The sequence below is a fragment of the Alosa sapidissima genome, chromosome 21 (assembly GCF_018492685.1).
Source record: "Alosa sapidissima isolate fAloSap1 chromosome 21, fAloSap1.pri, whole genome shotgun sequence".
In the NCBI taxonomy this organism is placed as follows: domain Eukaryota; kingdom Metazoa; phylum Chordata; class Actinopteri; order Clupeiformes; family Clupeidae; genus Alosa; species Alosa sapidissima.
This window is the reverse complement of record NC_055977.1, coordinates 1,318,223-1,330,722: the sequence shown is the minus strand read 5'-3', so window position 1 is coordinate 1,330,722 and position 12,500 is coordinate 1,318,223. Positions and strand designations below refer to the sequence as shown.

The 12,500-nt window shown below is 41.7% G+C and overlaps 1 protein-coding gene across 3 annotated transcripts in view; it reads right to left on the bottom strand.

Moving 5' to 3' along the window:
- pag1 (phosphoprotein membrane anchor with glycosphingolipid microdomains 1) overlaps positions 1-12,500 on the bottom strand; it is a 94,569-nt gene that overhangs the window by 42,488 nt on the left and 39,581 nt on the right. Inside the window, exons 1-2 of one of the 3 annotated variants that reach the window (XM_042075649.1) lie at positions 11,480-11,756; positions 11,191-11,263 (exon numbers count right to left, since the gene is read on the bottom strand). The exons of 1 other annotated variant lie outside the window; for it this stretch is intronic. The gene's annotated coding sequence lies outside the window, so the exon portion shown is untranslated. Of the gene's footprint in view, positions 1-11,190; positions 11,264-11,479; positions 11,757-12,500 lie in introns of those variants that run through there. One more of the 3 variants, XM_042075648.1, reaches the window with a different exon arrangement.

Here is a 12,500-nt window from a genome sequence, read left to right as displayed (position 1 = left end):
TCACTCAGTCGATACTTTGACAGGAGTTTTCTATGACGATGGTTTTTAATTTCATTTAAATATGGTGCCAATTTGTAATCAATTTGAATAGTTCTGTAGCAGTGTAGCTTATTTACTTGTTCGATTTTGCATTTCCATGTGTTAATGTAGTTTTGTTTTGCGGCGTTCTCTACTTCTTTTGCTACTGAAACAATACTTGAGCTGCAGTTTTTCAAGTTGTGTTTTTGTATTATGAAGTTTAAGGGGTCACTCTCTGGGTGTTCACTCCTCAGCTGGGCAGCAGTGTGGTGATATTGCTCTGAATTGCTAGTCTGAAGATGATGCCAGAATTTGGTTGCTCTTTTTTGTATGTCTACAAGGAGGGGAAATCTTCCAAGCTCAGCTCTGCAGCCTAGATTAGGTGCACATCTGTTTAAACCTAGAATATTTTTACAGAATTCCAAATGTAATAATTCGGTTTGGCTTTTGTCCCATGTTTCGAAATTGTCTTTATATTTTATACCCCAAATTTCGCTCCCGTATAGTAATATTGGCTTTACTAAGGAATCAAAGATCTTTTTCCATAATTTGATGGAAGGATTATATTGAAATAGAGATTTTCTTAACATGTAGTATGTTTTGCGTGCTTTTTCGGATAGGTCTTTGATTGCGTTATCAAATTGCCCTGATGAAGAAATGGTCAGTCCTAAGTAGTTGTATTTTCTTACTTGTTCTAGTTGTTTTCCGCCAATGGTAAAATTATATTTATTTATGTTCGAATGTTTTTTTTGGAAAGTCATTATTTTTGTTTTTTCCATATTGATTGGAAGGGCCCAAGTTATGCTATATTCGTTCAAAAGAGAAAGGCTCTCTTGTAGTCCCTGTGCCGTTGACGATAGCAGGAGAAGATCATCTGCGTAAAGCAGGCATTTGATTTCTTTTCCCAAAAGATTGAGACCAGGCGAGGATGAATTTTGAATTTTATTAGCTAATTCATTGATATAAATGTTAAATAATGTAGGACTCAGGCAACAGCCCTGCCTCACTCCTTTTGTTTGAGGAAAGTAATCAGTTTGTTTGTTATTTATTTTTACACAACATTTGATGTTTTCATACATGTCTTTAATGATGTTATATGTTTTACCACCAATTTCACAATCAAGTAGTTTTAGCAAGAGACCTTCATGCCAAACGGAGTCGAAGGCTTTGCTGAAATCCACAAAGCATCCATATATTTTTCCGTTTTTGACCTTTGTAACGTTTTCTTGTATCAGTGTCTGTAAAGTATAAATATGATCTGTTGTTCTATTTTTTTGTATGAAACCAATTTGAGAGGGGCTTAATATATTGTTTTTTTTTATTAAGTTTGAAATTCGGTTATTGATTATACTACAGAATAATTTACCTAAATTGCTGCCTTGTGATATGCCTCTATAATTGTTTGGGTTAAATTTGTCACCATTTTTTGTATATGGGGGTGATCTGACTAATTTTCCATTGGTCAGGAAAGTGGCCTGAGGATAATATTAAATTAAATAGTTTCAGGATTTTCTATTTTTCAGTTTTTTTATTTTAGTGTTCAATTCAGATAATGTTATAGCTGAGTCTAATTCATTTAATTTATCTTTTTGTGTTTTTTCAAGTGTTTTTAAATGGTTTGTTAGTTTTTGTTGTGCCAGGTTTAGTTCATCTCTTTTGTATACATTTTCAAAATGGTCAACCCATGTTTTTCCATTTGCTATTGGGATACAATTTTCTTTTTTGGGGTTGTTAAGGTTTTTCCACAGGTCCCAAAAAGTGTTTTGATCTAACGCATCATCAATTTCTACTAACTGGTTATGTATGTGATTGGCTTTTTTGCATTTTAGAAGTGATTTGTATTTTTGTAGGGTGTTATGATATTTTATTTGAAGTTCCTGATTTGCTGGTTCTCTGTGTTTTTGGTTTGAATAAGATCGTAATTCTTTTCTTAGTAATAGACAGTCTTTGTCAAACCATTTCTTTTTTTTGTTTTTCTTGCTATTAACTATTCCTTGTCTTTTTAAAGATTTTTTTGGCTATTGTGGAAAATATTGTTGTTAATGTTTTGGTGGCTACATTGATGTTATCTTCAGACTTTTTAAATTTGGTGAACAGGAAGGAGTAGATCATGTTTTCGACCTCGATGCAATTTGACTGGGATGTGTATTGCTCTAGTCTGTCATCGCTCCATTTGTATTGAACTGGAAGTGGGTGTAGTGTACTCATAGGTTTTTGATGTTCTATACTGGAATTTTTCTTTAAGCTAATTATAATGTGGCAGTGATCTGACAGAGGCAACTGTGGCATTACTGTGAAATAATTTATTTGGTTGTGATCTAAATCTGTTATAGCATAATCCACCACACTGCTGCCCAGGGGTGAGCAATAAGTGAATTTACCCAGAGAGTCCCCCCTTGTTCTGCCATTAACAATAAACAGAACAAGAGATTTGCAAAGTTGTAACACCTCCTTGCCATGTCTATTGATGATGTTATCAAAATTGTTCCTGTGACTACTTATATTGATGTTTTGTTCTAGTGAAGAAACATGTTTATATCCAGATATGTCAATGTAATCTAAATCGGTTCCTACTCTTGCATTAAGGTCGCCCATAATTAGAATCTTCCCAAATGACTGGAGTTCAATGATGTCAGATTTTAACGTTTCAAATATGTTTTCACTGTAATATGGAGATTCAAGAGGAGGAATGTATATGGCACATAAATAAGTGTCCTGTGTTGAGTTTGTGAGTTCTTTTGATAGTTTCAACCATATGTGTGATGATCCTTTTCTTACTACATATATGTATTTATTAATGGCTTCTTTAAACCAAACAACAATTCCCCCTGAGTTCCTGCCGCATTTTATATTGGGATGTTTAATAGAAGGGACATTTATATCTCTGTAGGAAGGTAATGAATAATTTCCCTGTCCATTTTTACTCCACGTTTCCAGTGCTATGAATATATTATTTACAGCATTTACAAAATCGCTATCTCTGATTTTCTCTCCGAAAGAAGAAGAGTGCATTCCTTGAACATTATAACAAATGATTTTAAGAAATGTCATTATAATGGTGTAGTTTGCCAGAAATAAGAATGTTTGTATACTCAAGTGCAATAATGATCCAATTGAGACACTGGTAAAGTATTATTTTTACCAGATAAATGACTAAACCTACAGAGAGATAAATATCCTATAGGTAGGTAAATTATATCTACGAAGACAAACAGACTTGTGAACACTCAACACAGAGACACAGACAAATACATACATGTTTAAGTTCACACAAGACAGACGCAGACATATTCTAACATACATACACACCCACTTGCACACACATGCACAGAAACACAGACACACAGATACATACACACACACACACACACAAACAAACAGGTATGCAATGTTGATTATGAATGTTATGCATAAGACAGAAATATAGTATACAATTAGATAGACTGACAAGTAGACATTTTTAAGTTTCTATACACATATTTACACACTCAGACACTCATACCCCCCTCCCCATCCCTCCCCCCACACACTCCAACCATGCATATTGATATTTCTGTGCAGATAGGTAATGATTATGTCTATAGGCAAACATAAGAATACTGTATGTCTGAGCGTAGTCTACACACTTAATCCCACATATATAATACTCTCATACCCCCCTCCACATATATAATACTCTCATACCCCCCTCCACATATATAATACTCTCATACCCCCTCCACATATATAATACTCTCATACCCCCTCCACATATATAATACTCTCATACCCCCTCCACATATATAATACTCTCATACCCCCTCCACATATATAATACTCTCATACCCCCTCCACATATATAATAAAAAAAAGAAAGAAAGGAAAAACAAAACAAAACTGCAGGTTATTAAAAAAAAGAAAATGAAAAAGAATAAAAGTAATTGTGCACACAAACACACACACACTTACACATACACAAAGTCCTATGTCTTTTCACATTTACAAAATGAATATTCATACAAAGTTTTTTTTTTTTTTTTTTCACTAATGCTTTAAAGTGAAAAAAAGTTGAAGCATTGTTGTTATCTGAGTGAGATCTCTACAAGTACCTTTGTTAGAGACGGCTGCTGCATAGGTAGGCCTATGCGTCTCAACTGGTTTTTGGCTGTCTTTGATGATGTTTGGCCTGCTGCTTTCAGAGCATGGTATTCTCACTCTATTTAATGCTGTGTCTTTGAGTTTTTTAGCAAATATTTTCATGCCCTCCTTATGTATGTGGACATTGTCATATAAATGTCTAATGGTAATGTCTGTATGGTGTGCAACCTTTACGTTGGGTATATCAGCACAGAAGGACACAACTTTGCCGTTGATTCTTTCAGTAACACTTACAGGAATATCCCGTTGTGGAAGTATAGATGAGATGATTACCTTTGCATCTGGATGTTTTTGTGTGGCAATCTGTCTCTCCCTCTCTCTTTCCCTCCCTCTCTCTCTCCCTCTCTCTGTCTCTCCCTCTCTCTCTCTCCCTCTCTCTCTCTCTCTCTCTCTCCCTCTCTCTGTCTCTCCCTCTCTCTCTCTCTCTCTCTCTCTGTCTTTCCCTCTCTCTCTCGTTCCCTCTCTCCCTCTCTCTCTGTCTCTCTCTCTCTCTCTGTCTTTCCCTCTCTCTCTCGTTCCCTCTCTCCCTCTGTCTTTCCCTCTCTCTCTCTCTCCCTCTCTCTTTCCCTCTCCCTCTCTCTCTCTCTCTGTCTTTCCCTCTCTCTCTCTCTCTCTCTCTCTCTGTCTTTTTCTCTTTTCCTGTCTCTCTAAATCTGTTGCCATTTTGTTCAATTAATACATTTTTATGGGAATACTATATGAATGCAATGTACTGCAGCCATTCAAGTTCAGATGAAACACCATATGTGGTAGCATGTGTGTGTGTGTGACTTCTCTGTTTTGAAATATAATGACAATGCAAAAGGATCTTGCCTTCTTCCTCTTTTTTTAATAAGAGACCACATGGGTTTTCTGATAAAACACACACGCACGCACACATGCACACACGCACAGACAAACACACACACACATACACACACACACACACACACACACAGTATACTCTAAATAAGGGTGTTGAAGGATATTGAAATCAGATGTGGTGAGCTCTTCAGGAAGTCTTGTGGTTCTGACTAAATTAGCCACTGTGTGAAACTCCCATACACACAGTCGGCTTGAGAAACTCACCACAAATCATCTACTGTATATATGTATGTGTGTATGTATGTGTGTACTGTATGTATTTATGTGTGTATGTATATATATATATATATGTATGTGTGTGTTTATGTATGTATGTATGTATGTATGTATGTGTGTATGTATGTGTGTGTGTTTATGTATGTATGTATGTGTGTGTGTATGTATGTATGTGTGTGTACTGTATGTATGTATGTATGTGTGTGTGTACTGTATGTATGTATGTATATGCGTGTATGTGTGTATGTATGTATGTGTGTACTGTATTTATGTATGTATGTATGAATGTATGTGTACGTATGTATGTATGCATGTATGATTATATGTATGTATGTATGTATGTGTGTGTGTATGTATGTATATGTGTGTATGTATGTATGTATGAGTGTGTGTACTGTATGTACGTATATGTGTGTATGTATGTATGTATGTATGTATGTGTGTGTACTGTATGTATGTATGTATATGTGTATGTATGTATGTGTGTACTGTATTTATGTATGTATATGTGTGTATGTATGAATGTATGTGTACGTATGTATGTATGTATGTGTGTATGTATGTATGCATGTATGATTGTATGTATGTATTCATTAGGGCTGGGCGTTTCTTCCCTCTTGTCTCTCCTGGGTCCACCCATGCGTCAACTCTCCCTCTACGTCTGCATCTACGTGTGTATGTGTGCGTGTGTGCGTGCGTGTGTGTGCGTCAACTCTCCCTCTACGTCTGCAGAGATGCCTCTCACCCCAGTGACAGCAGTTCCTTCAGCCATGTAGGCCAAAGAGATGCAAACACTATTGACTCATATCAATGCACTGCAAGACTACTTCAGGTCTTATATCAATGAACTGCAAGATTACTATCAATGCACTGCAAGACTATTTCAAGTAATTTTCAATAAAGTGATCGATTAATCTATTTATCTATCCATCTATCTATCTATCTATCTATCTATCTATCTACTGTATCTATCTATTTACCTATCTATCTATCTATCTATCTATCTATCTATACACTGCATACAAAATACACAGATATGTTTCTCTGAGTCATTTTGACAGGAAACGTCGATGTTTTTCACACCTTTTCTCTTCAGTTAAAATTATGAAAAGCACCAAGGAGGGAAGGCAGAAAAACAGCTTGTTTCATTCTGCAGTTCCCCTTCAGAACTTCTCCAGCAAAAGCCATGCCGGCTCACTACACACACACACACACGCACACACGCACACACAGACATACACACACGCCCACGCACACACACACACACACACACATGCACACAGACACACACGCGCGCGCACACACACACACATAGGCACACACACAAATACACACACACACAGGCACAGGCACACACACGCACACACACACACAGGCACAGGCACAGGCACACACATACACACACACACACACCACACATACACAGGCACAGGCAGACACTGCGTGATGGATTATTAATGAGAGTGAAAGTGAGCAGATGGCTGAATGGAATGCTGCTGGAGACTACAGGCTTCCTACTGGCCCCCCATCATCACCTCTGAGACCAGGCCGTCACTACGGCCTCATGGGAAATGTAGTCTTTCTCCTGCACTGAGCCACTGCTAACAACTGACTCACTCAGGGATGGATGTCACACCAGGGTCAGGTCAAGGCTGAGGAGACTGGGAGGTGGTCAGCAGCTATCTATATATTATCAGCCCACACACACAGTCACACACACACACAAACACACAGCAGCTATCTATGTACTATCAGCATACACACACACACACGTTTTTTTGCATTTCTGGTTAGATTGCATTTTGTTGTCTCTGTACTTGTACTCTGCACAATGACTATAAAGTTGAATCTAATCTGATCTAACCTAGCGTCTAGGCCCTAGCCTACTAATAGGAATGTAGCCTAGTGGCTAGGCTCTTGCCTACTACTGTGATAGGAATGTAGCCTAGCGGCTAGGCCCTAGCCCACTAATAGGAATGTAGCGTAGCGTGTAGGCCCTAGCCCACTAATAGGAATGTAGCTTAGCGGCTAGGCCCTAGCCTACTAATAGGAATGTGGCCTAGCGTCTAGGCCCTAGCCTACTAATAGGAATGTAGCTTAGCAGCTAGGCCCTAGCCCACTAATAGGAATGTAGCCTAGCGGCTAGGCCCTAGCCCACTAATAGGAATGTAGTCTAGCGGCTAGGCCCCGTAATAAGAATGTAGCCTAGCGGCTAGGCTCTAGCCTACTAATAGGAATGTAGCCTAGCGGCTAGGCCCCGTAATAGGAATGTAGCCTAGCGGCTAGGCCCACTAATAAGAATGTAGCCTAGCGGCTAGGCCCTAGCCCACTAATAGCAATGCAATGTAGCCTAGCGGCTAGGCCCACTAATAGTAATGTAGCCTATCGGCTAGGCTCTTGCCTACTAATAAGAATGTAGCCTAGCGGCTAGGCCCTAGCCCACTAATAGCAATGTAGCCTAGCGGCTAGGCCCACTAATAGGAATGTAGCCTAGCGGCTAGGCTCTTGCCTACTAATGACAATGTAGCCTCTGAGACCAGGCCGTCACTACGGCCTCATGGGAAATGTAGTCTTTCTCCTGCACTGAGCCACTGCTAACAACTGACTCACTCAGGGATGGATGTCACACCAGGGTCAGGTCAAGGCTGAGGAGACTGGGAGGTGGTCAGCAGCTATCTATATATTATCAGCCCACACACACAGTCACACACACACACACACACACACACACACACACACAAACACACAGCAGCTATCTATGTACTATCAGCATACACACACACACACGTTTTTTTGCATTTCTGGTTAGACGCTAACTGCATTTTGTTGTCTCTGTACTTGTACTCTGCACAATGACAATAAAGTTGAATCTAATCTGATCTAACCTAGCGTCTAGGCCCTAGCCTACTAATAGGAATTTAGCCTAGCGGCTAGGCTCTTGCCTACTACTGTAATAGGAATGTAGCCTAGCGGCTAGGCCCTAGCCCACTAATAGGAATGTAGCCTAGCGTGTAGGCCCTAGCCTACTAATAGGAATGTAGCTTAGCGGCTAGGCCCTAGCCCACTAATAGGAATGTAGCCTAGCGGCTAGGCTCTAGCCTACTAATAGGAATGTAGCCTAGCGACTAGGCCCATTATTAGTAATGTAGCCTAGCGGCTAGGGTCTTGCCTACTAATAAGAATGTAGCCTAGCGGCTAGGCCCTAGCCCACTAATAGCAATGTAGCCTAGCGGCTAGGCCCACTAATAGGAATGTAGCCTAGCGGCTAGGCTCTTGCCTACTAATAACAATGTAGCCTAGCGACTAGGCCCTAACCTACTAATAGCAAAGTGGCCTAGCAGCTAGGCTCTTGCCTATGCTGCATTTGTTTTGTCTCTTAGGGAACTCTGGGCCGGATGTAGAGAGAAATCACTAATAGAGTGTTGCTATGCGCTGAAAGCGAACGCTGTGCTTTGCCATATTGCAGGGAATTTACTAAGATGTCACTTCATGATGTAAACAGCGCTCATCACCGTCCATCCTCGCAATTAGCGGTGTAGAGGGGGCGTGTGTGTGTGTGTGTGTGTGTGCATAACAATCCCCCTACACACCCACACCCAGGGAGTTCACACTGTGTCGGAATATTTGATTTGGGAACAGGAGAGCTCACCGTGCTTTCGAGATGTCTCGTAAATGTCTCGTAAATCCGCCGCCCGAGTTGGAAAGTGTTAATTACCCAGCTTTCTTGCGGCATTTTGGGCAGGCACGCCCACTTTACCTCGGAGTACTTGAGGGTACGACCTTACAACAAACATGGCTGCGCCCATAGTTGAGATGAGATGACATGTATTTTTTTTGCATATGTACTGTGTTGGTCATGTTAAAGTTGATGTAATGCTCTTACACACTAGATTACATTGCTGCTTCAATCCGGTCACCAATTCATGCATTGCACGGTCTTGCTGTGCCTGCAATATAATGTAACAATTTGTTTTCCAGCCGTTTAGCTAGAGGCTACATGTAGCACAAAACAATAACAATGACTAGCCTCCTGCTAATGCCCCTCGTGGCTCGAGAGAAACGCGTTCCTAAAGCCACTCATAGGTACATGTTGTACGGGTGGGTGTACGATGATTTACAAGACAAATAGAAAGCACCATCAGAGGGCAAAAAACAATACTGCTCGTTTACAGAAGATGTGTGCGTGTGTGTGTGTGTGTCTGTGTGTGTGTGTGTCTGTCTGTGTGTGAGAGAGAGATAGAGAAAGAGAGAGAGAGGGCGAGAGAGGGAGAGAGAGAGAGAGAAACTATGTTTGAAAAATAGAGCTGAAGACAGTTAAGGCCATGGGGGAGGAGGAAGGTCAAGGGTGTGTGTGTGTGTGTGTGTGTGTGTGTGTGTGAGGGAGTCACTGGTTGTTTAGGCTGACCTTTCCAGCCCATCAGTTATCAGAGTATTGGGGGAGGGGAGATCATTTCTCTCTTTCTTTCTCTCTTTCTTTCTCTCTTCATCCCTCTCTCTCTTCATTCTTCTCTTTCCTCAACTCTTTTCTTTCCCTCCATCTCAACCATTCTCAGTCAAGTATCCGCTCTTCTTCTCTCTATCTCTCCATCTCTCTCTCTCCATCTCTCTCTCTTTCCATCTCTCAAGTCTCACACACACAAACACACACACAAAAACATACATGTCTATGAGGCAAGACAGACAGTGGCCACTGAAGAGGAATAGAAATGAGCCAATTACACCGTCAGAGTCACCAACCCCCCACTGCAACACACACACACACACATCTCCCCACATGTACCCCCCACGAAGACACATCTGCACCCACACACATCTCACACACACACACATTGCCCTAAAACCCAGAGCACAAATGCACACACACGCAACACTAATAAAATATGACACACCCTGTCACCCTCCCCAGCGCAGAGGAAAGGCACACACACACACATCACTGATTAAATAAGACAGACACACACACATCCCAAACACCCTGAAGTGCTTGAATACATTACCACTCAGGACCTCATACACACACACACACACACCAGAAAAAATGGTCACTTTGACTGGCAGAGGTTTCGTTTTTGATGATATGCCAGTCAAATATCGTATTATCGCTTCTTAATTAGTCAAGTTGGAGGCAGCCGTGGCCTACTGGTTAACAAGACAACAAGAATCCGCTGGACAACAAGAATCCGCTGTGTTCGTTGTTTTAAAAGGCTACGTTGTTTGTTGCTGCTACCCACGTTATCTCCAGTGGTTCCACTGTTTAACTTGCACAGATGCGCACACACAAGAATGAGCGCTCACACCACTACCCCCTAATGCTATGCACCGCACCTCCACCTCGACACTTCGGCTTTTTCTCTGGTGGTAGTGGAGCTGACCAGACATCTGAGGCTTCAGGCATTACCGATTTAGCATCATCCATCGCACCTGACCTCTGAAGAGAGCTTTTAAGGCTAGTCTGGCTGGGCCTGGCCATGTTTGAACCGCCTCACTCATTTGTTTGTTGTTTAACATGGACATTTTAAGCATGCGCTTTATTTGAAATGCAGCATATGCATGTTGTATAATAATTTTCAAACGGTAGAGCCTGTTCCTTTAAAACATAGCCAAAGGATGTATTCTTGCTTTAGTATAGGCCTACATTTCAGCCTTATTCTCAAATTCAGCTTGTGTTAGGGGGACAGGATTATTTGGACATTTAATTTTTTTTTCGGCCAATGTCCGGCAATTAGCGGACAACGAAAACCCTAACACACACACACACACACACACACACACACACACACACACTTTCCACCAACAGAAAAATAAATCCACATTGATGTACCATGTGTGTGTGTGTCTGTTGGGGCGGGGGTGAGCATGTGTGGGGTGTGTGTGTGTGTCTGTTGGGGCGGGGGGTGAGCATGTGTGGGGTGTGTGTGTGTGTGTGTGTGTGTGTGTGTGCGTGTGCTAACTCACCTAGCTCTTAGTGCTCCAATCAGCAATCAGCTGCTTCATTACAGCAGATCACACCAGACCCACCAGTCATGGACTGCAGACAGAGAGAGAGAGGAGGAGGGAGAGAGAAAGAGAAAGATAGAGAGGAGGAGGGAGAGAGAGAGAGAGAGAGAGGAGAGAGAGAGAGGGGGGGGGAGAGAGAGAGATAGAGGGAGAAAGGGAGAGAGAGAGGGTGTAGAGTGATATGGGTATCAGTAATTGGACTACATATTCACACATACAGTACATACACACACACTTAAGAGCTCACCATGCTCATCAGAATTTAAGGACTGGACTTCTCAGAATGAAAGGACTGGACTTCATGTGCTCATAAGAATTAAAGGACTGGACTTCTCAGAATGAAAGGACTGGACTTCATGTGCTCATCAGAATTAAAGGACTGGACTTCATGTGCACATCAGAATGAAAGGACTGGACTTCATGTGCTCATAAGAATTAAAGGACTGGACTTCTCAGAATGAAAGGACTGGACTTCATGTGCACATCAGAATGAAAGGACTGGACTTCATGTGCACATCAGAATGAAAGGACTGGACTTCATGTGCTCATCAGAATGAAAGGACTGGACTTCATGTGCACATCAGAATGAAAGGACTGGACTTCATGTGCTCATCAGAATGAAAGGACTGGACTTCATGTGCACATCAGAATGAAAGGACTGGACTTGTGTCTATGTCTCCACGTCTATGACTTTGTGTTCATTCAAATATAACTGCAACGTGAAACATGGATGAGAGAAGAGGAAGAGAACAGGAGGAGAGGAAAGGAGAGAAGGAGAGAAGAGAGGAGAGGAGAAGAGAGGAGAGGAGAGGAGGAGAGAAGAGAGGAGAGGAGAGAAGGAGAGAAGAGAAGAGAGGAGGAGAGAAGAGAATAGAGGAGAGGAGAGGAGGAGAGAAGAGAGGAGAGGAGGAGAGAAGAGAGGAGAGGAGAGGAGGAGAGAAGAGAGGAGAGGAGAAGAGAGGAGAGGAGAGGAGGAGAGAAGAGAGGAGAGGAGAGAAGGAGAGAAGAGAAGAGAGGAGGAGAGAAGAGAATAGAGGAGAGGAGAGGAGGAGAGAAGAGAGGAGAGGAGAGGAGGAGAGAAGAGAGGAGAGGAGAGAAGAGAGGAGAGGAGGAGAGAAGAGAAGAGAGGAGAGAAGAGAGGAGGAGAGAAGAGAAGAGAGGAGAGGAGGAGAGAAGAGAATAGAGGAGAGGAGAGAAGAGAGGAGAGGAGGAGAGAAGAGAGGAGAGGAGAGAAGAGAGGAGAGGAGGAGAGAAGAGAGGAGAGGAGA